The sequence below is a fragment of the Eleutherodactylus coqui genome, chromosome 11, assembly GCF_035609145.1.
Source record: "Eleutherodactylus coqui strain aEleCoq1 chromosome 11, aEleCoq1.hap1, whole genome shotgun sequence".
Lineage (NCBI taxonomy): Eukaryota > Metazoa > Chordata > Amphibia > Anura > Eleutherodactylidae > Eleutherodactylus > Eleutherodactylus coqui.
Genome location: NC_089847.1, coordinates 58,952,567 through 58,978,882, shown reverse-complemented (window position 1 = coordinate 58,978,882; position 26,316 = coordinate 58,952,567). Strand labels below are relative to the sequence as shown.

Sequence of the window (26,316 nt, the reverse complement as noted above, 5' to 3'; positions counted from 1 at the left end):
AACCTTTCGACTCTCATTCCCGAAGAGGAAAGGGGTTCGAGAGTGATGCAATACCACAGGGCCCTGGTGGACAAACTGATGGTAAACTTCCCTTCTGACAGCGCTAGTGGCAGAAGGTGCAGTTCCGAGGGCCAAGTAGCAGGGAAGACGTGGAGATCAGGCAGCATGTTCAGAGCAGGCAGGGGAACACTCTCCAAGGCCTTTGCCAGCTTTATGGCTCCCCAGCAAGACTGTGTCACCACTCCCCAGTCAAGGCTGAGTTGGAGGGAGCACTGTAAAAAGATGGTGAGGGAGTACATAGCTAATCATACAAACGTCCTCCGTGACGCCTCTGCTCCGTACAACTACTGGGTGTCAAAGCTGGACACGTGGCACAAACTCACGCTGTATGCCCTGGAGGTGCTTGCTTGCCCTGCCGCTAGCGTCTTGTCAGAGAGGGTGTTTAGTGCAGCTGGGGGAATCATCACGGATAAGCGTACCCGCCTGTCAACTGACAGTGCCGACATGCTAACACTCATAAAGATGAACAAAGCCTTGATTTCCCCAGACTTCTCTTCTCCACCAGCGGAGAGCAGCGTTACCTAAACATTCTTTTCGCTGCAACCGCAGATGCAAGCATTGTTCTCTATCACTGTAAAAAAAAGGGACATTTACCTTTGTCAATCTGTGTATGATATTAGTCCTCCTCCTGAAACATCATGTCATCACGCTGAACTGCCAATTTTTCTGCGGCCCAAAAGGCTCATATAACTTTTTTAAACAATATTTCTACGTTTCTAACTAAAGCATTGAAACTTCAACATGAACCAATTTTTTTTAACAGGGCTGCCTCCAGGCTCTGTTACAAATTAAGCCACAGTAAGCTAAAAGATTAATGGGTTTCACCTGCCCTCTCGGTTGAGCAATTTTTCTGGGGTACATTTGTACTGTTGGTACACTAATTTCTTGGGCCCTCACCTACACTGTAATCCAAGTAATTTTTCAAGCCTTCGACTACACTCATGGTACACCAATGTGTCAGGAGTTGACCTACACTCTTGCTACAGAAATGTAACTCGGGTCTGCCTGCCTATACTTCTGCCACAGTAATGCTACAGGGGTCTGTCTATACTTCTGCAACAGAAATGTTACTTCGGTCTGCCTATACTTCTGCTCCTGAAATGTTACCGTGGTCTGTCTATACTGTTACTACTGAAATGTTACTAATACTGGGCTCTACCTATACTGCTGCTATGGAAATGTTACTGGGGTCTGTCTATACTGTTACTACTGAAATGTTACAGGGCTCTGCCTATACTGCTGCAACTGAAATGTTACTGGGATCTGTCTATACTGTTGCTACTGAAATGTTACTAATACTGGGCTCTGCCCTTACTGCTGCTACTGAAATGTTACTGGGGTCTGTCTGTACTGAAATGTTACTAATACTGGGCTCTGCCTTTACTGCTGCTACAGAAATGTTACTGGGGTCTGTCTATACTGTTACTACTGAAATGTTACAGGGCTCTGCCTATACTGCTGCTACGGAAATGTTACTGGGGTCTGTCTATACTGTTACTACTGAAATGTTACTAATACTGGGCTCTGCCTTTACTGCTGCTACTGAAATGTTACTGGGGTCTGTCTGTACTGAAATGTTACTAATACTGGGCTCTGCCTATACTGCTGCTACAGAAATGTTACTGGGGTCTGTCTATACTATTACTACTGAAATGTTACTGGGCTCTGCCTACACTGCTGCTACGGAAATGTTACTGAGGTCTGTCTATACTGTTACTACTGAAATGTTACTAATATTGGGCTCTGCCTATACTGCTGCTACGGAAATCTTACTGGGGTCTGTCTATACTGTTACTACTGAAATGTTACTGGGCTCTGCCTATACTGCTGCTACGGAAATGTTACTGGGGTCTGTCTATACTGTTACTACTGAAATGTTACTAATACTGGGCTCTCCCCTTACTGCTGCTACTGAAATGTTACTGGGCTCTGCCTATACTGCTGCAACTGATATGTTACTGGGGTCTGTCTATACTGTTGCTTCTTAAATGTTACTAATACTGGGCTCTGCCTATACTGCAGCTACGGAAATGTTACTGGGGTCTGTCTATACTGTTACTACTGAAATGTTACTGGGCTCTGCCTATACTGCTGCAACTGAAATGTTACCGTGGTCTGTCTATACTGTTACTACTGAAATGTTACTAATACTGGGCTCTGCCTATACTGCTGCTACGAAAATGTTACTGGGGTCTGTCTATACTGTTACTACTGAAATGTTACAGGGCTCTGCCTATACTGCTGCAACTGAAATGTTACTGGGGTCTGTCTATACTGTTACTACTAAAATGTTACTAATACTGGGCTCTGCCTTTACTGCTGCTACGGAAATGTTACAGGGCTCTGCCTATACTGCTGCAACTATAATGTTACTGGGGTCTGTCTATACTGTTACTACTGAAATTTTACTAATACTGGGCTTTGCCTATACTGCTGCTACAAAAAAATGTTACAGGGCTCTGCTTATACTACTGCTACGGAAATGTTACTGGGCTCTGTCTATACTGTTACTACTGAAATGTTACTGGGCTCTGCCTATAATGCTGCTACAGAAATGTTACTGGGGTCTGTCTATACTGTTACTACTGAAATGTTACTAATACTGGACTATGCCTATACTGCTGCTACGGAAATGTTACTGGGGTCTATCTATACTGTTACTACTGAAATGTTACGAATACTGGGCTCTGCCTATACTGCTGCTACGGAAATGTTACTGGGGTCTGTCTATACTGTTACTACTGAAATGTTACTGGACTCTGCCTATACTGCTGCAACTGAAATGTTACTGCGGTCTGTCTATACTGTTACTACTGAAATGTTACTAATACTGGGCTCTCCCTTTACTGCTGCTACTGAAATGTTACAGGGCTCTGCCTATACTGCTGCAACGGAAATGTTACTGGGGTCTGTCTATACTGTTACTACGGAAATGTTACTGGGCTCTGCCTATACTGCTCCTACGGAAATGTTACTGGGGTCTGTCTATACTGTAACTACAGAAATGTTACTGGGGTCTCCCTAGACTGTGCATAGTATGGGTGCACTAAGTTTTCCCATCGCGGTGTTCTACGTATCTGGCCCTAAAAAAAACCCAGACTGACTCGGGCATGCAGTGTGGGCCGAAGCCCACCTGTATTTTATCTGACATTAGTTCAGCTGTCCGGGGCACTGCAATGGGATTTATTTATGTACCGCTGGTGGGTTCCAGGGAGCCACCATAATGTGGGTGCACACAGACTTCCCATAGCAGAGTTGTACCTGCCTGTGACTATGGAAAAAGGCCAGGCTGACTCTGACATGCAGTGTGGGCCGAAGCCAACCTGTATTTTATCTGACGTTAGCTCAGCTGTCCGGGGCACTGCAATGGGATTTATTAATGTACCGTCGGTGGCTTCCTGGGACCCACCCATGCTGTGGGTCCACACAGACTTCCCAGAGCGGAGATGTACCTGCCTGTGACTATTAATGAAAAAAACCCAGTCTGACTCGGGCATGCAGTGTGGGCCGAGGCCCACCTGTATTTTATATGACGTTATCTTAGCTGTCCGGGGCACTGTAATGGGATTTATTTATGTACCGCCTGTGGGTTCCAGGGAGCCACCATGATGTGGGTGCACACAGGCTCGACATAGCGGAGTTGTACCTGCCTGTGACTATGAAAAAAGGCCAGACTGACTCGGGCATGCAGTGTGGGCCGAAGCCCACCTGTATTTTATCTGACATTAGCTCAGCTGTCTGGGGCACTGCAATGGGATTTATGTACCATCGGTGCGTTCCACGGGACCCACCCATGCTGTGGTTCCGTACAGACTTCCCAGAGCGGAGATGTACCTGACTGTGACTATTAATGAAAAAAACCCAGCCTGACTCGGGCATGCAGTGTGGGCCGAGGCCCACCTGTATTTTATATGACGTTAGCTTAGCTGTCCGGGGCACTGCAATGGGATTTATTTATGTACCGCCTGTGGGTTCCAGGGAGCCAGCCAAGCTGTGGGTGCACACAGGCTCGACATAGCGGAGTTGTACCTGCCTGTGACTATGAAAAAGGCCAGACTGACTCGGGCATGCAGTGTGGGCGGAAGCCCACCTGTATTTTATCTGACGTTAGCTCAGCTGTCCGGGGCACTGCAATGGGATTTATTTATGTACCATCGGTGGGTTCCAGGGAGCCACCCATGCTGTGGGTGCACACAGACTTCCCATAGCGGAGTTGTACCTGCCTGTGACTATTAATAAAAAAAAAACAGTCTGACTCGGGTATGCAGTGTGGGCCGAAGCCAACCTGTACTTTGTCTCACGTTAGCTCAGCTATCCGGGGCACTGCATTGGGACAAACAAGAGGAGCGATACAGCGCTAATGAGATGTTCACAGCTATGCTAGCATTGGAGTCCGCTGTTGGCCCGTGATTGCTGAGTGCTTGTGCAGAGGCCTACGATTGCTGAAGCTGTTAGCCGAGGCCTATGTCCCGGGGGAAATGCAACTGCGCCAGGTTGGGGCTGTAGAACTTTTTCCAGGCTAATCCAGTCATTAGAGCGGGGAAAGGAAAGGTAACTGATTTACTGAGCCTGTCGCAGATGAACTAGCATCGAAGTCTGCTTCATGCCCACGCTTGCTGAGGGTGTGGGCTGAGGCCTATGTCCCGGGGAAAGTGCAAGTACGCCAGGTTGGGGCTGTGGAGCTTTTTCCTGCTAATCCAGTCATTGGAGCAGTGAAAGGAAAGCTAACTGATTTAATGAGCCCGTCGCAGATGAACTAGCATCGAAGTCCGCTTCATGCCTACGATTGCTGAAGCTGTGGGCCGAGGCCTATGTTGTCGGCGCGGTGCAAGTCTGCCATGTTTGGCTGCTCTGATTTATTTATTGTTCATGTCTTGGGTTGCCTAGGACCCACCTATGCTGTTGGTGCACACTTAGTTCCCATCGCGGTGTTTGACCTGTCTGGCACAAAGACACTGACTGACTTGGGTACAGGGCAGAGTGCAGATGGCTTTCCCCTTGCGGTGTCGATTGAGCTATGTGACACCTAGACTGAATGAATACTGTGTGGGCACATGGATTCCCCATAGCTATGTAACTCATGCCCACGTTTGCAGCTCCTGACGGAGGTGGCACAGCATTGGAATGAAGATCGAACGTCAATTTCTCATTGATTCTCTACAGCATTGTGGGCTATCGCCCCACCCCTTTTAAAGAGGGTCGCGACCTGGCCCTGCCAACCCTCTGCAGTGTGTGCCTCCGGTTCCTCCTCATGGCAGACGCACTTATAAATAGACATGAGGGTGGTGTGGCTATGAGGCCAGCGTGTGGCATGAAGGCAGCTGAAGGCTGCGCAGGGACACTTTTGTGAGTGCTGCGGACGCAGGGTCGTGGGGGGGGGTTGGGCAGCATGTAACCCAGGAGAAGAGGCAGCGCTGTGTCCCGCAGGCTGTGCTTGTGCTTGGTTGGAAGTAGTGTGGTGCTCACTCTTGCCGCTATTGTGGCTTAATAGTGGGATCTGGGAGCCTGAGATGCAGCCCAGCATGTTGCCCCTTGCCTACCCTATCCGTATCTGTGTCGTTTCTATCACTTTCATAAGTTTTGCAGATTTGCACAAATGAAAACCTTAGCGAGCATCGGCGATATAGAAAAATGCTCGAGTCGCCCATTGACTTCAATGGGGTTCGTTACTCGAAACGAACCCGCAAGCATCGCGGGAAGCTCGACTCGAGCAACGAGCACCTGAGAATTTTGGTGCTCACTCATCTCTAGTAAATAACCAACATGAACAACACTAAGCAGAACTGAGGCAGATGGAAAAACCTGGTGGATAATGGCAAAGTATAGCAGACAAGATGACAGAAGCAGGAGACCAACAGAGGCAGACTAGCTAGCACACTGAGGGAAACCAATAACTGGCAGGGATTGCAAGTCTCTGCCTAACCTTTAAGCAAAAGCCTCTGTCCAGGGGCGGATAGAGGGAGACAGCCCACTTCCAACAGAACACAACAAAAGGGAGCTTGTGCACGGCAGCTGCTCTCACAGGTGTGCACGCACGGCGCTGTGTGCCACCAGCACCACGCCGGCCAGGCACCCTCACCCCCGGCAGCTGGACGACAAGCCGGGGGACGCGCCCCGACCGCAGGACCCCGCACACCGCCGCCCCGGGAGGATCAGCAACCGCTGCATGGTAACAGATGGATAAACAGAAAATATAATTTATAACCCAGTACAACTCTCAACATTCGTCATTGGAGAATGTTTTTAGAAAAAATTGGGACACCCTATGAGGAGACCGCGTCCTAGGCACTAAAATTCCAGAACATCCTTCAATGGTCTTCTGTAGAACGAGACCCTGAAGAATGTTTTGGTACCATCTCGCCTCTGCAGAGAGAGCACTCTCCCCACTATCTGATCATCTATGTGCCCACCATTAAAAAGCCCCACCTATAATTGAGTGACATGCTATTTTATGGAAATAATTAGAGGTTTCTTTATTCATTTTTTTATTGTTTATTTATATTTGTCTCTTTTTTCCCTTTATGTATTGTCCACCCATGTTGAATCAAGTCTTATTCTTTCAAACGTATTATTATTTTCGAATTTAGTATTCAAACAATGTTGATCCGACAAACATTTCTCGTCACTCCAGCAACGCGTATGGGTGTTAACTAGAGATGAGCGAACACCAAAATGTTCGGGTGTTCGTTATTCGAAACGAACTTCCCGCGATGTTCGAGGGTTCGTTTCGAATAACGAACCCCATTGAAGTCAATGGGCGACCAGAACATTTTTGTATTTCGCCGATGCTCGCTAAGGTTTTCATGTGTGAAAATCTGGGCAATTCAAGAAAGTGATGGGAACGACACAGCAACGGATAGGGCAGGTGAGGGGCTACATGTTGGGCTGCATCTCAAGTTCACAGGTCCCACTATTAAGCCAGAATACCGGCAAGAGTGGGACCCCCCCCCCCTCCCAACAACTTTTACTTCTGAAAAGCCATCATTAGCATGGCATACCTTTGCTAAGCACCACACTACCTCCAACAAAGCACAATCACCGCCTGCATGACACTCCACTGCCACTTCTCCTGGGTTACATGCTGCCCAACCGCCCCCCCTCCCCCCCACAGCGCACACCAAAGTGTCCCTGCGCAGCCTTCAGCTGCCCTCATGCCACACCACCCTCATGTCTATTTAGAAGTGCGTCTGCCATGACGAGGGACCGCAGGCACACACTGCACAGGGTTGGCACGGCTAGGCAGCGACCCTCTTTAAAAGGGGCGGGGCGATAGCCCACAATGCTGTACAGAAGCAATGAGAAATAGAATCCTGTGCCACCGCCATCAGGAGCTGCACACGTGGGCATAGCAATGGGGAACCTATGTGCCACACACTATTCATTCTGTCAAGGTGTCTGCATGCCCCAAGTTAGACCGGGCTTTTTAATTCATAGACACAGGCAGGTACAACTCCCTATTGTGAAGTCCCTGTCGACCGACAGCATGGGTGGCTCCCTGGAACCCACCGGCGGTACACAAAAATATCCCATTGCATTGCCCAACACAGCTGAGGTAGTAATGTCGTGCGTAATACAGGTGGGCTTCGGCCCACACTGCATGCCCCAGTCAGACTGGGGTTCTTTACAAGTGGACACATGTAGGTTACACTCCGTGTGCACCTACAGCATGGGTAGCTCCCTGGAACCCACCGGCGGTACACAAAAATATCCCATTGCATTGCCCAACACAGCTGAGGTAGTAATGTCGTGCGTAATACAGGTGGGCTTCGGCCCACACTGCATGCCCCAGTCAGACTGGGGTTCTTTACAAGTGGACACATGTAGGTTACACTCCGTGTGCACCTACAGCATGGGTGGCTCCCTGGAACCCACCGGCGGTACACAAAAATATCCCATTGCATTGCCCAACACAGCTGAGGTAGTAATGTCGTGCGTAATACAGGTGGGCTTCGGCCCAGACTGCATGCCCCAGTCAGACTGGGGTTCTTTACAAGTGGACACATGTAGGTTACACTCCGTGTGCACCTACAGCATGGGTGGCTCCCTGGAACCCACCGGCGGTACACAAAAATATCCCATTGCATTGCCCAACACAGCTGTGGTAGTAATGTCGTGCGTAATACAGGTGGGCTTCGGCCCACACTGCATGCCCCAGTCTGACTGGGGTTCTTTAGAAGTGGACACAGATGCATTTACAACTCCCTGTGGACCGACAGCATGGGTGGGTGCCAGGAAGCCACCGGCGGTACATAGAAATATCCCATTGCATTGCCCAACACAGCTGAGGTAGTAATGTCGTGCTTAATGCAGGTGGGCTAAAAATTTATTTGATTACACTGTAGGCGAGGGCCCACAAAAATTGCTGTATCAACAGTACTAATGTACATCCCAAAAATTGGCCATGGCCAGCCAAGAGGGCAGGTGAAACCCATTAATCGCTTTGGTTAATGTGGCTTAAGTGGTAACTAGGCCTGGAGGCAGCCCAGTGTAACGAAAAATTGGTTCAAGTTACAGTTCCAACGCTTTTAAGCGCATTGAAACTTTTAAAAATTGTTCTGAAAAATTATTTGAGTGAGCCTTGTGGCCCTAAGAAAAATTGCCCGTTCAGCGTGATTACGTGAGGTTTCAGGAGGAGTAGCAGGAGGAGGAGGAGGAGGAGGAATATTAGACACAGATTGATGAAGCAGAAATGTCCCCGTTTTGGATGGTGAGAGAGAACGTAGCTTCCATCCGCGGGTGCAGCCTACGTATTGCTTACGTATCGCTGCTGTCCGCTGGTGGAGAAGAGAAGTCTGGCGAAATCCAGCCTTTGTTCATCTTGATGAGTGTTAGCCTGTCGGCACTGTCGGTTGACAGGTGGGTACGCTTATCTGTGATGATTCCCCCAGCCGCACTAAACACCCTCTCCGACAAGACGCTAGCCGCAGGACAAGCAAGCACCTCCAGGGCATACAGCGCTAGTTCAGGCCATGTGTCCAGCTTCGACACCCAGTAGTTGTAGGTGGCAGAGGCGTCACGGAGGACGGTCGTGCGATCGGCTACGTACTCCCTCACCATCCTTTTACAGTGCTCCCGCCGACTCAGCCTTGACTGGGGAGCGGTGACACAGTCTTGGTGGGGAGCCATAAAGCTGTCCAGGCCCTTAAAGACTGTTGCACTGCCTGGAATGTACATGCTGCTCGATCTCCGCACCTCCCCTGCTACCTTGCCCTCGGTACTGCGCCTTCTGCCACTAGCGCTGTCGGCTGGGAATTTTACCATCAGCTTGTCCGCAAGGGTCCTGTGGTATAGCAACACTCTCGAACCCCTTTCCTCTTCGGGAATGAGAGTGGGCAGGTTCTCCTTATAGCGTGGGTCGAGCAGTGTGTACACCCAGTAATCCGTTGTGGCCAGAATGCGTGCAACGCCAGGGTCACGAGAAAGGCATCCTAACATGAAGTCAGCCATGTGTGCCAGGGTACCAGTACGCAACACATGGCTGTCTTCACTAGGAAGATCACTTTCAGGATCCTCCTCCTCCTCCTCCTCCTCAGGCCATACACGCTGAAAGGATGACAGGCAATCAGCCGGTGTACCGTCAGCAGCGGGCCAAGCTGTCTCTTCCCCCTCCTCCTCATCCTCCTCATGCTGCTCCTCCTCCTCCTCCTGTACGCGCTGAGAAATAGACAGGAGGGTGCCCTGACTATCCAGCGGCATACTGTCTTCCCCCGCCCCCGTTTCCGAGCGCAAAGCAGCTGCCTTTATGCTTTGCAGGGAATTTCTCAAGATGCATAGCAGAGGAATGGTGACGCTAATGATTGTAGCATCGCCGCTCACCACCTGGGTAGACTGCTCAAAATTACCAAGGACATGGCAGATGTCTGCCAACCAGGCCCACTCTTCTGAAAGGAATTGAGGAGGCTGACTCCCACTGCGCCGCCCATGTTGGAGTTGGTATTCGACTATAGCTCTACGCTGTTCATAGAGCCTGGCCAACATGTGGAGCGTAGAGTTCCACCGTGTGGGCACGTCGCACAGCAGTCGGTGCACTGGCAGCTTAAAGTGATGTTGCAGGGTGCGCAGGGTGGCAGCGTCCGTGTGGGACTTGCGGAAATGTGCGCAGAGCCGGCGCGCCTTTACGAGCAGGTCTGACAAGCGTGGGTAGCTTTTCAGAAAGCGCTGAACCACCAAATTAAAGACATGGGCCAGGCATGGCACGTGCGTGAGGCTGCCGAGCTGCAGAGCCGCCACCAGGTTACGGCCGTTGTCACACACGACCATGCCCGGTTGGAGGCTCAGCGGCGCAAGCCAGCGGTCGGTCTGCTGTGTCAGACCCTGCAGCAGTTCGTGGGCCGTGTGCCTCTTATCGCCTAAGCTGAGTAGTTTCAGCACGGCCTGCTGACGCTTGCCCACCGCTGTGCTGCCACACCGCGTGACACCGACTGCTGGCGACATGCTGCTGCTAACACATCTTGATTGCGAGACAGAGGAGGAGGAGGAGGAGGGTGCTTTAGTGGAGGAAGCATACACCTCCGCAGATACAACCACCGAGCTGGTGCCCGCAATTCTGGGGGTGGGTAGGACATGAGCGGTCCCAGGCTCTGACTCTGTCCCAGCCTCCACTAAATTCACCCAATGTGCCGTCAGGGAGATGTAGTGGCCCTGCCCGCCTGTGCTTGTCCACGTGTCCGTTGTTAAGTGGACCGTGGCAGTAACCGCGTTGGTGAGGGCGCGTACAATGTTGCGGGAGATGTGGTCGTGCAGGGCTGGGACGGCACATCGGGAAAAGTAGTGGCGACTGGGAACTGAGTAGCGCGGGGCCGCCGCCTCCATGATACTTTTGAAGGACTCCGTTTCCACAACCCTATACGGCAGCATCTCAAGGCTGATGAATTTTGCTATGCGGACGGTTAACGCTTGAGCGTGCGGGTGCGTGGCGGCGTACTTGCGCTTGCGCTCAAACACTTGCGCAAGCGACGGCTGGACGGTGCGCTGAACTACACTGGTGGATGGGGCCGAGGACAGCGGAGGTGAGGGTGTGGGTGCAGGCCATGAGGCGGTAGTGCCTGTGTCCTGAGAGGGGGGTTGGATAGCAGTGTCAGGTTGGGGCACAGGGGGAGAGGCAGCGGTGCAAACCGGAGGTGGTGAATGGCCTTCGTCCCACCTTGTGGGGTGCTTGGCCATCATATGTCTGCGCATGCTGGTGGTGCTGAGGCTGTTGGTGTTGGCTCCCCGGCTGAGCTTTGCGCGACAAAGGTTGCACACCACTGCTCGTCGGTCGTCAGGCGTCTCTGTGAAAAACTCCCAGACCTTAGAGCACCTCGGCCTCTGCAGGGTGGCATGGCGCGAGGGTGCGCTTTGGGAAACAGTTGGTGGATTATTCGGTCTGGCCCTGCCTCTACCCCTGGACACAGCACTGCCTCTTGCAACCTGCCCTGCTGCTGCCCCTGCCTCCCCCTCTGAAGACCTGTCCTGAGTAGGCGTTGCAAACCAGGTGGGGTCAGTCACCTCATCGTCCTGCTGCTCTTCCTCAGAATCCTCTGTGCGCTCCTCCCTCGCACTTACTGCCCTCACTACTACCTGACTGCAAGACAACTGTGTCTCATCGTCATCGTCCTGCTCACCCACAGAAAGTTCTTGAGACAGTTAGCGGAAGTCCCCAGCCTCATCCCCCGGACCCCGGGAACTTTGCAATGGTTGGGCATCAGTGACGATAAACTCCTCTGGTGGGAGAGGAACCACTGCTGCCCAATCTGAGCAGGGGCCAGAGAACAGTTCCTGGGAGTCTTCACGCAGCTGAGCAGGTGTCATTGTAGTGGAGTGAGGAGGCTGGGAGGAAGGAGGAGCAGCAGACAGAGGATTCTGATTTGCAGCAGTGGACGGCGCAGAACTGCGGTTGGACGATAGGTTGCTCGAAGCACTTTCTGCCATCCAGGACAGGACCTGCTCACACTGCTCATTTTCTAATAACCGTCTCCCGCGTGGACCCATTAATTGGGCGATGACTGTCGGGATGCCAGAAACGTGCCTCTCTACTAATCGCGCCGCAGTCGGCTGCGATACACCTGGATCAGGAGTTTGGCCTGTGCCCACACCCTGACTTGGCCCTCCACGTCCTCGGCCGCGTCCACGTCCTCTAGGCCTACCCCTACCCCTCAGCATGCTGTATTACCAGTGATTTGATTTCACAGGCAGGAAATAAATTGGCGCAAGACTGCAGGCCAAATATAATTTTTTCCCTTTTTTGAAAACGAAAGGCCCCACTGCCTCTAGTGAATGAATAATCTAAGTTTAATAACTGTGCTGTGGCCCTGCTAATGTGTCACAGAACTTGAGGGTAGCAGAGTTATTATAACTCTGGCAGAGCAGGTATTTTTTTCCCAATTAAGGAAAGCAAATGGCGAAGCCAGGAGTAAAACGTAGCTGGGTGCGTCTGATTTTTAAACGTTGCACACGCAGCCGACACGTGTCCACCGCCCTTAGGACGGACAGAGGCAGGACAAATAGAATTTTTTTCAGGTTTTTTCCACCAAAAGGCAGCACTGCGTATATTCAATGAACATGAGAAGTTTAATAACTGTGCTGTGGCCCTGCTAATGTGGCACAGAACTTGAGGGTAGCAGAGTTATTATAACTCTGGCAGAGCAGGTATTTTTTTTCCAAATTAAGGAAAGCAAATGGCGAAGCCAGGAGTAAAACGTAGCTGGGTGCGTCTGATTTTTAAACGTTGCACACGCAGCCGACACGTGTCCACCGCCCTTAGGACGGACAGAGGCAGGACAAATAGAATTTTTTTCAGTTTTTTTCCACCAAAAGGCAGCACTGCGTATATTCAATGAACATGAGAAGTTTAATAACTGTGCTGTGGCCCTGCTAATGTGGCACAGAACTTGAGGGTAGCAGAGTTATTATAACTCTGGCAGAGCAGGTATTTTTTTTCCAAATTAAGGAAAGCAAATGGCGAAGCCAGCAGTAAAACGTAGCTGGGTGCGTCTGATTTTTAAACGTTGCACACGCAGCCGACACGTGTCCACAGCCCTTAGGACGGACAGAGGCAGGTCAAATAGAATTTTTTTCACTTGTTTTACAAGCAAAAGGCCGCACTGCGTATATTCAATGAATAATAACTGTGTTGTGGCCCTGCCTACACAATTCTTTCCCTGCAGTATCAATGGAGGGTGCAATGCTCTGCAGAGGCGATTTTGAGAAGAAAAAAATATGCAGCACAGCTAACAGCAGCCAGCACAGTACTGCACACGGTTAAATATGGCCCTAGAAAGGACCGTTGAGGTTCTTGAAGGCTACACTCACTCCTAACACTCTCCCTGCCTATGCAACACTTCTGTCCCTAATGCCGGGTGCAACGCTCTGCAGAGGCGATTTTGAGAGAAAAAAAAATTGCCACTGCTAACAGCAGCCAACACACAGCTATCAGTGGCCCTAATAAGGACCTTTGGGGGTCTTGAAGCCTACACTAACTACCAATTCTTTCCCTACAGCAGCTCCGGTACAAACAGCACTGTCCCTCATCTAACTCACAAGGCATCTGAGGCGAGCCGCGGGAGGGGCCGACTTTTATATTAGGCGGACACCTGATCTCGCCAGCCACTCACAGCAGGGGGGTGGTATAGGGCTGGAACAACACAGGAGGAAGTTGTAATGCCTTCCCTGTCTTTCAATTGGCCAGAAAAACGCGCTAAAGTAACCCGAACACCGCATGGTGTTCGTTACGAATAACGAACATCCCGAACACCCTAATATCCGCACGGATATCAAGTTCGGACGAACACGTTCGCTCATCTCTAGTGTTAACCTTTCTGGCATCAGCACACACAAAAATGGTGGAAAACCACAAGCCCTTTGGCAGGAGAATTTGACCGCTCTTTCGAACTTCCGGTCAGTGGAGCGCAAATTTTCATGTGCTCTGCCAATGAGCATCATTATTGTCAGCATTTACCCACGCATAAACTTGTGGGTAATTGCACACCCAATGGAGCATTTTGGTGGGAGATCATAACCACTCCCCCTACTTCTATTAATCGGTAGACATTGTATCCTATAGAATGAGTGTTCTCTTCTCTCCTTCTGTGCTTTATAAAAATTGAACTTGCTTCGAAACACAATGCACAACTTGTATTCCTGTATGAATATTATAGCAATAAAAAGTGTTTAATTCAGAATTTACGATGGTGGACTTAATCCTTCCAGTGATCGATTCTAAAGCGCATCTGGTATTTAGCGGGGTTCTTGATATTGGAACCCCCCAAAATATAAATGTCAGTACTTTTCTTTGTATGCCACCTTTTTATAGATATAGTTCATCTACATAACCTCTAGATCGCTGAACCTTTTCCCTTCTTTTAAAATTTTGTTTATTTAGTCCCTTGAGGAATAGGGTAGCTAAGTGAGATATCCAACACATTTTTTTTTCACGTAATTTATTAAACTTACCATCCGGACTCTTTTCTCTAGTGGAGTTAGATGCATTAGGGAAGCATCCTTGTTGTGGCAGATATAGAAATGGTGGGAAACGCTGATTAAAATGGCCATTCTAAATGTTTGACCAATGTTGATTGTGCGTCCCCCATACTTGAGGCCGCTCCAACATTCCAGCAAATATACAATATACATAGATCCACAATTGAATAGATTTATTTTTTTTATCACGTACTTTTCACTATCTTCCCCATCTAAAGGCATTTTCTTTATTTTAGGACAAATATTCATCACTTGCACACTTGCAATTCTTAATTCCACATCTGTATACACCACAAATTCACTTCCTCCATGTGTTAGATACTGTTAAACAATTATTTGCTTGTTGTTTTCTACATAATGAAGGTGTTACAATATTTCCTATGGTTTTATTCTTTCTAAACACCACTTATGGTCGGTTTGGGAGATGGTTAGACAATAAGGGATTACCTTATAGGATCTCCCAATGCTTTGCAGGGAAGCCCTTTATAGACATATATGATGTGCATTAAAATGTGCAATAAATAAATAACTTTTCTTTTTTATTCCTTCAGTACTGGTGTTGGGCTTTTGTTGCAGCTAATAGTATTAAAGTATCTGGATACCCTTTTTTAAACATTGTTTTAAAATATTAGACTGTTCAATAAAATCATCTCTTGAACAATTCTTCCTGATCCGACAAAACTGGACATATTGGACATTTAATTTCCACTTTATAGCGTGGCAACTCATAAAGTTCAAATAGCTCATAATAGAAAGATATGGCGGCAGCATCAAAGGTGTAGAGTAAAATCCAAATTCCTTTATTGCTCCATGTAGTTTAAAAAGGCAACGTTTCGACTATACGTCTTTATCAAACCTGGCTTGCTGCCACCATTTCTTTCTATTATGGACTGATCTTGGGGATTGAAGGTCCACGATCCCATCCTCTGGTGACTTTGCATAACTAGACTTCACCCTATTTCGGGATCCATCTTTGAGTGCTGCTGGACATTTGCATATAAAGTTCAAATAGCTATTAGGCCGGCTGCACACGGCTGTGACGGGCTCCGCCGCGGAATTCCGTGACTGGCTCCGCTGCGGAATTCCGCGGCGCAGCCCGTCATGGCGCCCCCCCCAGAGACCCCCAAACTTACCTGCGGATCCGGCGTCCTCGCTCCCGCATGACGCTTCGGCGTAACGCGCTGCAGCGTCATGTGACACACCAGCCACGTCACGACATGCCCACAGTATCACATGACGCAGCTGGCCGTGTCATATGACGCGCCGGCTGCGTCATATGATGCGGCGGCGGTAGGCGGAGAGGCAATTTCACGCTATCTTCTGCTGTGCTACAGCGGAAGATAGCGTGAACGGACGGCTTCCATTGACTGCAATGGAAGCCGTCCGCGCGTACACCCGCGGCAAATAGAGCATGCCGCGGGTGAGGACGGGTGATTTCACGGTGTGGAATTCCGCGGTGGAATTCCGCACTGTGAGCCCTGAGCTATTAGGTTCAATAGAACCTAATAGCTGCGGGCAACGCGGCGGTTTTCGCCGCGAATTACATGGCGGAAATCCGTCCGTGGGAAGGAGGCCTTACAGTCGACGGTTTTGAAATGTGTTTTTGTATGATTATACTCTTCGGAGATAAAAAGCTCCAAAAAAACCCAAACCATGCATTTACTATCAATATTATGTCTGCCTTGTTATTTGGGCTGAATAGACTAGTTGGTATCATGGGGCATAATTCCATTAAAGAGAAATGATATTTGACTTCACTTTGATCTTGACCCAGTCACTACAGAATCTAGTAATTCTGTATATGTATGACACTAGAGCCAGTGGATAACACAGTCATTATCACTAAGTCATGACTGATGGATGTAATGTTACATTGGACAATACATCACCCGCAGTCTATATTGGCCACTGTTGGCTATTGGCTTTGTTTTTGTTTTTTTAATAACATTATAGTATTAGTAATTGGTAAGGAACCCGTATGTCTACATATGTTAACATAATGCCTGTATGGGGGTTGACTGATTGATCAAGTAAAACTGAGTGAAGAGTTCTTAGTGACCACAGCTCAGTATTTGTTTATTAAGGGCTGTCTTGAGGCTTACAACCTTAGGCCTTAGTCACACGGGCGCATCGGCACCCGTACACCGGCGCCGATGCGCCCGTCTGGCTGTCAGTGAGAAGACGGACGTACCTGCAGACGGCCGTCTCTCTGAAGTGCTGGAGGAAAGAACACATGACCGGCAATGGAGCCGGTCACATGTTCTTTCCTCCAGCGCTGCAGAGAGACGGCCGTCTGCAGGTACGTCCGTCTTCTCACTGACAGTCAGACGGGCACATCGGCGCCGGTGTACGGGTGCCGATGCGCCCGTGTGACTAAGGCCTTAAGTAGAAAAAAGGAAATCAGACAATGCACTAATGCTCTTACATTTTATATTTGCCAATTTTTTATTCCCAGTTGTAAGGTATTAAAAATATTTGATGTGCACATTAGAGTAGTTCAGACACATTTACCCAGTAGTTTCTAAATGAGGTATATCTACTTCAGCCTTTTGGGTATATCTAATGGTTGAGAGCATTAGTCAGAGTCATTGGCTTGATATGTGTAAAAAGAAATATGAAGTAAATGCAGAAGCCTATATTAAAATGGGAGTCTTATCAAAACATTGTCACTGCACTAGCAGCGACCCAGAAAGCACACATTATTGTATAAAAATGAGCAGGTATAGTTATGTCCCAGTGCCCAATGAAATCTGTCCTTTATGAAAAATGCGTACAATATAAATAGGAGCCATATGAATTGTAACTCAAAAAGATCACCCAGAAATAGTGGTATTCAATGCTCACATACATAGGACCATAAGGTGAAGCACCACAGAATTAATGCCATACAACACTGCAAGAAACAGTGACATGCAATGTCCACAGGAACAGTGCCTACTGGAATTATGATACACACTACCCAGAGAAACACAGCCAGATTTACCAGTCCTTGTCCCCACATTGTATCAGTCAGTATAGGCTATAGCGAGTTCCAGGCCATCATATTAATCTGGTATTTTCCTATATTCTGGAATATTCATGGTTCCATATCACGTAGAACAGTATAAAGCATTAAATCAGTATCAGAAAATTGACAGAACTTTTTTTTAAGTTCCTTTGATGGTTTGAATGGACCTAAAGTGGACACCAGGGAAGGTTACAATGCCAGAGATCGTAGAACTTGTAATTTTAATGGACATGCAAAATGTCCAATATACTGGAAAATCTGGCAGTATAGAACTTCACTACTATAATGAAGTGTATCAGCTCACCATTTACCTAAATAAGCTGCAAAGAGGTGCTGGGCTGCACCACAACAACATATATAAAAAGAAGTTTCAACGTGAAGTAATAGTCTAGCCTTTACTGAACATTAGTACACACAGGGCACTAGAATAAAAGTCAGTCCGCTATAGAGCCTCTTTGGTCCCAAACAAGATGTACTTAAATTTGTAGCAGTATGGCAGTAAATAGCTGTATACTACTAAACGTGACCTATAAAATCCTATTCATTATGTAGCACCACTTTCCAATTTAGCAGCACTCCTAAGCATCAAATCAGTTTATGTTTTGGTTGCTTTATGTTTTTAAATGATAGAACGTGGAAATTGGAAATCCTATTCTCTCGTCCTGTCTTGCTGTGTCTTTGGTAGTTCAGCACATGTAACAGCCAACCATAGGAAATGTAGATGATGTTTTCAATGGACAGGTGAAAGAAAAAAATAAAGAATGAGGTCTGTGCGCAGTTTCGCTTAGATGAGTAAAGCACATGGATAACAAAAAATTGGAAAAACTTATTTAAGGCCACGTTCAGACGGGACTTGTTGTAGTTTTTATTATGGATTTTTTGTGCAGATTCGGCACCGAACATCTACGGCAACGTAGAATACTGTGCAAATGATTGAGGCTTCTTCAATTTCTCTACTGCCATCTCTAGTTTTCCCTTAATAAAACAATAGCTCAGCTTGTGTCCTACAGTGCCATCATAACAATGCCAGCCACAGTTCAAGATACAGTTACCCGGCAATAACTATAGTGCCCCCAATTACCACAACACTTACCTTTCCATGCTCAGACTCTTCTGTCATGTATGAAGGAAATAACCCCTGATCTCTTGTTGATTTATAACTTTATGCTCCTAAGCCGTTCTGCACATTAAACTGTGCTCATGGATGAAGCAATTTGTGATAGATCATCTCTACTGCACAAGAAGCAGGACCGTCCTGCAGTGCTTGGGAGACATGTCGCTCCTCATCAAGAATTTTGAGACGTTTTGATATAGATCATTCTAAATTGTTAGCAAGATACTAGAGTGCTAAGGATGCAGGCCTAAGGCACAGGAGACTGCAGACGCAGGCAGAGTACGTGGGGTCTGCATCTTCCATGTTCGTACATTTTTTTACATATTTAAGTATGATTTTCTTCAGGTACCTGCTGGCTGAATGCAGTAGTGCACCATCTACAGTAACTGGTGAGGCCATAGCCGCAAGAGATTTGCTGTAGCTGGAACCTCCGGGGCGCGACATTAAGGCTTTGTTTTGCGCTGAATATTTTCATGCGGATTTTAGTGTGGCATCTGCATCATTTTGCTCCTAAATATATGTGAAATCCCCGTCTCACGGCTTTCATTGGCAATCCATGCTGAAAGTTCATATGGCGCACATTGATCCACCATGGATTTTGAAATCCATGTTGTAAAAATACGCATTGCCAAAAAAAGGGAGATGTCACATATTTTATGCGGATTCTGTATCAAATTGGAGATCTGTGCAGAATCCACAGCAAATCTGCCTGAAAATTAGCATATTTGTGATGCATATTTCTCTGAAGCCTAATGAATGTACCCTAAGGCCGGTTTCACATGCCCAAGAAAATTACGCGAGATTTGTGCGTTACAAGACATGCAAAAAATCACTACATGTTCTAACTTTTCGCATTGCTCAGAACACATTGCATATTGGTTTCAATGGGAGCTTTAATGCCTCACTTGCTGTGCGATGTGCATGTGAGCATGATATGAGGAGAAGCACTTGCAGAATCACCAACACAGCTGAAAGTCACACCAGAGGATCGCTACTTCCCAGAAGTGATGGGAGGCACTTTTGACTGCAAAACACCTCACATCTGTGGGTAAATCGCACGTTGGCGATCATGATATCAGGCTGAGTTTCACGGCCTGATGTTGCACTTGCCCATGTTTAGATAGCCAAAAGACCTGAAAAACTGCTGTATGCAGAGCGGCTGCTGCTATGTGTCTGCACACTGTTAGGTCTTATTCACATGAGCTTGCCTGATTTCACCTAATGAAAAACGGACCGATTTTAATGTGTGAATGCATGTGTATGTCTGTGTAACATCCATATGCATTTCCTGTCCATCTTTTATACCCGCGTGTAATCCATGTGTCATCTATTTTTTTTTTGCACACATAAAAAAAACTAAAGGACACCAAATTTTTCTAAGAAAGGGCTCTTTTGGAATTAATATTAACCAATAGAAATAACAGAATAACAAATGTGCAAGTTAGAGGACACATAAGAATTAGTCACCATAGGCCGCCTGCAGACGGGCGGAAATTCCGCGGCGGGATTTCCCGTGGAATTTCTGCCCTTGGAAGCTGCCATAGAATTGCGTTAGCAAACGCAAACCTAGGCAGACGGACGCGGTTTGTCCGCGCGAAATCTCGCGTGGCAAACAAACCGCAGCATGCTCTATTTCTCTGCAGGGCTCGCAGAGCTCCGCACAGAAACGTCACTGCCCGGCCGCTGGCTCCAGTCTGCGCATGGTGCCGGCAAGCCGGCACATCAAATAGCCGGAGCCGCGGGTGTGTACGCTCTGCTCTCTGCAGGCGCTCGGGTCGGGTACCGTGGCGAGAATCCTCACAGCCAGATCCGACCCGCCCATCTGCAGGCGGCCATAATGTAATAAATTTCCACTTGTCACTCAATAGGGAGCTTTGTCGGGACGCCACAAAAATATTGAACCTCGGGAAGATGAAGTTTGATGAGCTTATATATGCCCTTAACCTTATTGACTGGGGCAATGTCCTCAAATCTAAAAGTACAGAGAATAAATGGGAAATTTTTAAAAACATCTGTTAGGGGCAGCGAGTGTGCACCCACTGTGCCAACAAACTAGTTTGGGTTTGGGCTAATCCTAAGGGTGTTATCTTGATGGCTTCCCCGGTATTCACCCTTGGGAAACCGAGCAGGCTGATACCTCCTGGAGTAGTCCCAATAGCGAACTCGGTGCCAATGTTCAAAAAGGGTCAAAAAGTGAACCCATAAACTATAGGCCAGTAAATTTAACTCATAATATTTGAAGGGTCTAGGTATGGCCGCCTGCAGACGGCTGGGTTGGATCCGACTGCGAGAATTCTCGTAACGGGACCCGACCCGAGTCCTTGCAGAGACCAGCGCGGCACTCACCTGATCCGGCGTCTCCGGCTCTTTGATGTGCCGGCAGCCGGCGCATGCATAGACCGGAGCCTGCAGGCGGGGAGTGACATTTCTGTGTGGGGCTCGCACAGAAATAGAGCATGCCGCGATTTTTATTTTCTGCACGTGATTTCGCGCAGAAAAATCGCGGCCGTCTGTCTAGGATGGCGTTTTCTAACGCAATCCTATGGCAGCTTCCACGGGCGGAAATTCTGCAGGAAATCCGGCTGCGGAATTTCTGCCCGTGTGCAGGGGGCCTATAACTTCATATTAGCATATGTTTATGAAGGATCTATTCTGTCAAAACAATCTAATCAGCTTCTACCAGGATGTAAGCCATTAGGTGCCATATCCCTCAATTTTTTCCAAAGCACTTGATACTGGGTGAGAATGTGTGTAAGTGGGTAACTGTCTCAGTGATAGAAAGCAGCCCTTTTTTCCCCATTTTCGTTCCCCCCCCCCCCCCCCTTTTAAAAAATCGTAACTCCTTTATTTATCCATCAACGTAGCTGTAAGAAGGCTTGTTTTTTGCGGGACATGTATTTTTCCATGGTATTATTTAATGTACCATATATGAATGGCTGAGCATGGCCTCTGATTGGTTACAGCAGTCAGCCAATCAGATGCAGTACTTTTAGGAGCAGGGATTTTTAAATTCCTAGCCAGAAGAAATGGTTGAGTAGAATGCCAGGGATCAGGGGAAAAGATGTGCAGGAGCCCCGACAGCGCTGCTAGGTGATGTATTTTTTCTTTTTCCAGCAGCTAGGGGTTATTTTCAGGGAATGACTTATATTTCAGGCCTTTCCTCAAAAATCCCTGCGAGTGTTGCCTTCACCCATTACTCTCAATTGGGGGGGGCAGCAGCGCTGGCCCCATTGAAAGAAATAGGATAGCATCGCAGTCCTCTGTCACAGCTGTGACAGCTATGGCAGGGGATTGTTTCAACCCCACGAGGAGTCCCCTCATCACTGAACACTGTGACAAGGGACCTTTGTGGAGCAGCTGCTCCAGTGAACGGGCAAAGTTTCATGCGCTGCACGTATGAAACTTTGCCTGTTCACACGTTTTCCGCTTATGCGAGGAGTGCCTTTTTGTTTCATGCTCTTAGGCGCACAAAAAACACGCTCATCTGACCTAAAAGGGAAACCACCGCGTAACACTGACATGGAAAAGGACTTGGGGATTTTAATCAATTGTAAATGTAACTGGCACAACCAGTATCTGGCAGATCAATACAGAGAACTGTACCATGATCTATTTATAGGCAAAAAGAGGTTAGCACGCAAAAGCCTCAATAAGAAGAATTAAATTTTATTAAATCGAATTATATTAAAATATCACATAACAGAAGAGATGAGTTCCCAAATAAAAATAAATAATGCATCAAAATAGGAAGGCATATAGCATGCCATGTTACTAGAGAAATGTCTATACAAAGGATACTTCCCTGAGGAAGCCATCACAAAATGTGCGTTGGGGTGCAGGTGGCCAAGTATAGTATTATGTGGTAAAGCTAGTTTATGATGAGTTTTGTGTGATCCCAGTGGTTCTTTGATATGCATCGAGCCGGTGCTCGATGAGCCAATCACAGCCAGTCAGTGAATGACATCACTGAGTGGCTGTGATTGACTCATCGAGCGCTGGCTGTGATTGGCTGCTGGTGCTCAATTAGACAATCACAGCGCTCGCTTTGCTGGAGGCGGGGTATTCAAAGCCCCGTCACCAGCAAAGCTGAGATGGCAGACGGGGAAGACTCTGAAGTTTTCCGCAGCGCCACTGGGGACCATCGGGACGCTGGTGAGTATTGATTTTTTTTTGGAGGGGGGGGGGGGGTATGTTAGCTAGGTCCTATTTTTGGGGGAGGCCTTAAAACCCGGTAGGTCTTACTATAGGGGTAGGACCTACTTTTGGGGAAACACGGTATGTATTGCAATTGAATTGCCACATCCTGTTCCTGCTCATTTAGTTGTCACCTCCTCCTATGTATGTTTTAATTGTCTTTTAATATTTTCACATGTATAAATAAAGTTTGATACTTTTTATTCAGCTGTAAGTGCTGACCCATTTATTTGATTGTATGTCTAGAAGAAAGCCAAACTTTATCACCTGGAACAAATTGCGAGAAGATCAGCGCTTGCGATCGGTGCAGTTCTTCATGTGGATAGTAGCCTTCTCCAATAAAGACTTTCCTGCCAGATCTTGAAAAAATTCTCTACCGACAAAACTGCTGCCAGAACTTCACACTAGGCAGAGATAGGCAGAGGAATCCTAAGTTCATGACCACACACAATCAGAAAAGGAGACTCGTCGGTAGACTCTCTGTCATGTTGGTTATGGGCAAACTCTACCCAGGGAAGCAGGTTAGACCACTCGTCTCGCTGTACAATAGTAATGTGATGGAGGTAGTTGGTCAGGATCTAGTTGGTACGTTCAACCTGCCCATTAGACTGTGGGTGGTCTGTTAAAGAAAAGTTCATGGAAACACCCATAAGTTTACAAAGGGCCTTCCAGAATCTTGATGTAACCTGGATCCTTGATCGGGCACTATGCACAGAGGAAAGCCATGGAGCCGGAAAATGTCTTCAATGAACTTCACAGCTAGTTGACTGGCGGAGGGTAATCTAGGCAACGGAATGAAATTGGCCATATTGGAAAAGCAATCGAAGACCACGCAGATGACGGTGCATCCATTGGATGAGGATGAGTCCATGATACAGTCCACAGCTATGTGCTGCCACGGAGCCTTAGGAATATGTAGAGGACAATGAAGACCAGCATATCCTCAAGGTACACAACAATAAGCTCGTAGAGAACGTCCCTGAAGATGTCATTCACAAACTCCTGAAAGATGTCTGGAGCATTAACCAGATCGAAAGGGATTAACAAATATTTATAGTGCCTAACCTGAGTGTTAAAGGCGGTTTTCCAATTGTCACCTTCGCAGATGCGGATGAGATTGTAAGCGCCGCGTAGATCAATTTTCGTGAAGATATGTGCTCCGCGCAAGCAATCAAACAGCTCAGGGATTAAGGGTAATGATGTTCTTAATGGTAATAGTGTTCAAGTCCGATAGTCTATGCAAGGCCGGAGTGACCCGTTCTTCTTTTTAACGAAGAGGTCAGCTCCAGCAGGAGAGGAAGACCTGCAGATGAATCCTCTGGCAAGATTGTCTTTGATGTATTCCGCTGAAGCTTGGGTCGCAGGAAGTGACACGGGGGGGGGGGGGGCGAGGAACAGGCAGTACTGGAAACAGGCACTCCTCCCCAGATCTCCAATCCAAGGTGGAATTATGCTAACGAAGCCAAGGCAGACCCAACAGCAGGGGACTGGTAGACCTCGGAAGGACCAGCAGGGAAATCTTTTCTGAGTAGAGAATGCCTACTTTCAGGGGCTCCATGAAGAACTGAATGGTCTTGCAAAGGGGACTTCCATCCACCATTGTTACCACAAAAGGTCTCTCAAGCCGACTGATAGGGATCTGGTAGCGATCTACAACGGCCTGATGCAAGAAGTTCCCTGCCGAACCTGTGAATGCCGGCACAGTGAATCATGTATCGGAGATTGATCAAGTCACAGGTAAGCTCATTCTTAGAAGTGACTGATCTTCACCTAGGGAAGCTTCTCCCACTGACCCTAGGTTCTGGGTTTTTCCTGGCTTAAGAGGACAGGTGCGAATGTAATGTCCCGGGCCTCCACAGTTCATGCACAGATTATTGGAATGCCTGCGCATGCCCCCTTCCTCTGTTAGCCTGAGGCTAATGTCATGCATGGGCAATGGAGCAGTAGCCAAACGAGTAGTCGGAGAGGTAGAAAGCAACCTCTGAAACTTGAGGGCCAGTCGGAAAGATCTCTCCAGGGCTGCCTCTTTGATTCTTTTCTGGAATCGAAGATCTATCCTAGTAGCCAGGGATATCAAGGTGTCCAGGGTAGATGAAATCTCATGACCTGCCAATTCCTCCTTGATGCTGCCTGCCAGACCCTCCCAAAATGCCCCGACCAGGACGTCATTATTCCAGCCCAACTCCCAAGGACAGGGTTCGAAATTGTATGGCATATTGGCCCACAGTGAGACTGCCCAGACATAGACGCAAAAGAGAAGAGGCAGCTGAAGTAATCCGACCAGGCTCATCAAACACCCTTCGGAAAGTCGCTATTGACAGTAGGATCATCTCTCTCCCAGAGAGGATATAACCAGGACAGGGCCTGTGCGGAAAGGTGGGACATCATGAAAGCTACCTTAGTATGGTCAGTAGGAAACAGGTCGGTAAGCAGATCGTAGTGCAGAGAACACTGGTTAATAAATCTGTGGCATTGCTTTGGATCTCCTTCATAAAGTGGAGGTACAGACTTTGATATTACTGATCCGATGACTTGGTATCTTACACCTGACTTACCAATGCTATCTTGTCAACCAGAACTATCTCATTCAAGCATACAGCGAGCTGTCCACAGAGTTCCTGAAAGGCGTCCAAGTACCAGCGATCCTGAAGAAGAGGAACAAGAATTCAGACTCAGACGTTCACAAAGATCTACTCAGGGGCAAATACCTACCTGTTACAAAAACTAAAGATCAAACAACACTGTTTAAATTATTGTGACTACCAATTCCAGTTTGAATAACATTCCTAAGGTTTGCACCCCAAGAGACTGCTTGGAGAAGTAAATTGTTGATTATTCCTTTTGCTTGCTTGTTGCCCTCACTCATTATCTCTTTCAGGTTACCTTGTCACCAGCATTTATAGACACTCAGTAATTTCAATTGGGATTCATGACTTGACAATATTTCTCTTTTTCCAAGTTGTACAGCAGTCAGTTTTTTTTAAATATGTACTGTATTTTATATTAAAAATGTAATTGCATAATGTAGCTTTTGGTGAGAAGTAGCATGTATAGACCCCATAGTAATTTGAGCCCCAGGGTTCTGCCTTAGCTCAAACTATTGTTCTGTGGGAATCTAAATGAATGCATTCTCTGTCAAGCTGCCAGATCAAGCTGTCAACCTGCCTCGTCCTTCAGACTCAGAGGAAAGACTGAGAACGGCTGTTATTTTAGTAAGGGGAAACTGTAGTGACCTGAAGTGTGGTAAAATGTGTAATTTCAAGTCCACAATCAGTGTACTAACTACCTTAGCAAGAGTAGTGACGCAGGTTTCCATTTAATAAAAATTGGGGCTAAAAGAGGGAACTAAATAGTTAATTTAACTACAGTATGCAGCAAAGGGACATTCCATTGTCATTGATCCACCTGACCAGAAGAAAAGAGCTCTCAGATTGGTCCTTTAAATCAGGCACTGGCGTCACGACTTTTTAACTTCACCACACCG

At 47.6% G+C, this 26,316-nt stretch overlaps 1 long non-coding RNA gene across 1 annotated transcript in view; it reads right to left on the bottom strand.

The window, feature by feature from the left end:
- LOC136582561 (uncharacterized) overlaps nucleotides 1-26,316 on the bottom strand; it is a 130,372-nt gene that overhangs the window by 15,661 nt on the left and 88,395 nt on the right. Inside the window, exon 2 of the long non-coding RNA XR_010787194.1 lies at nucleotides 25,388-25,477. This is a non-coding gene — a long non-coding RNA (uncharacterized lncRNA). The remainder of the gene's footprint in view (nucleotides 1-25,387; nucleotides 25,478-26,316) is intronic.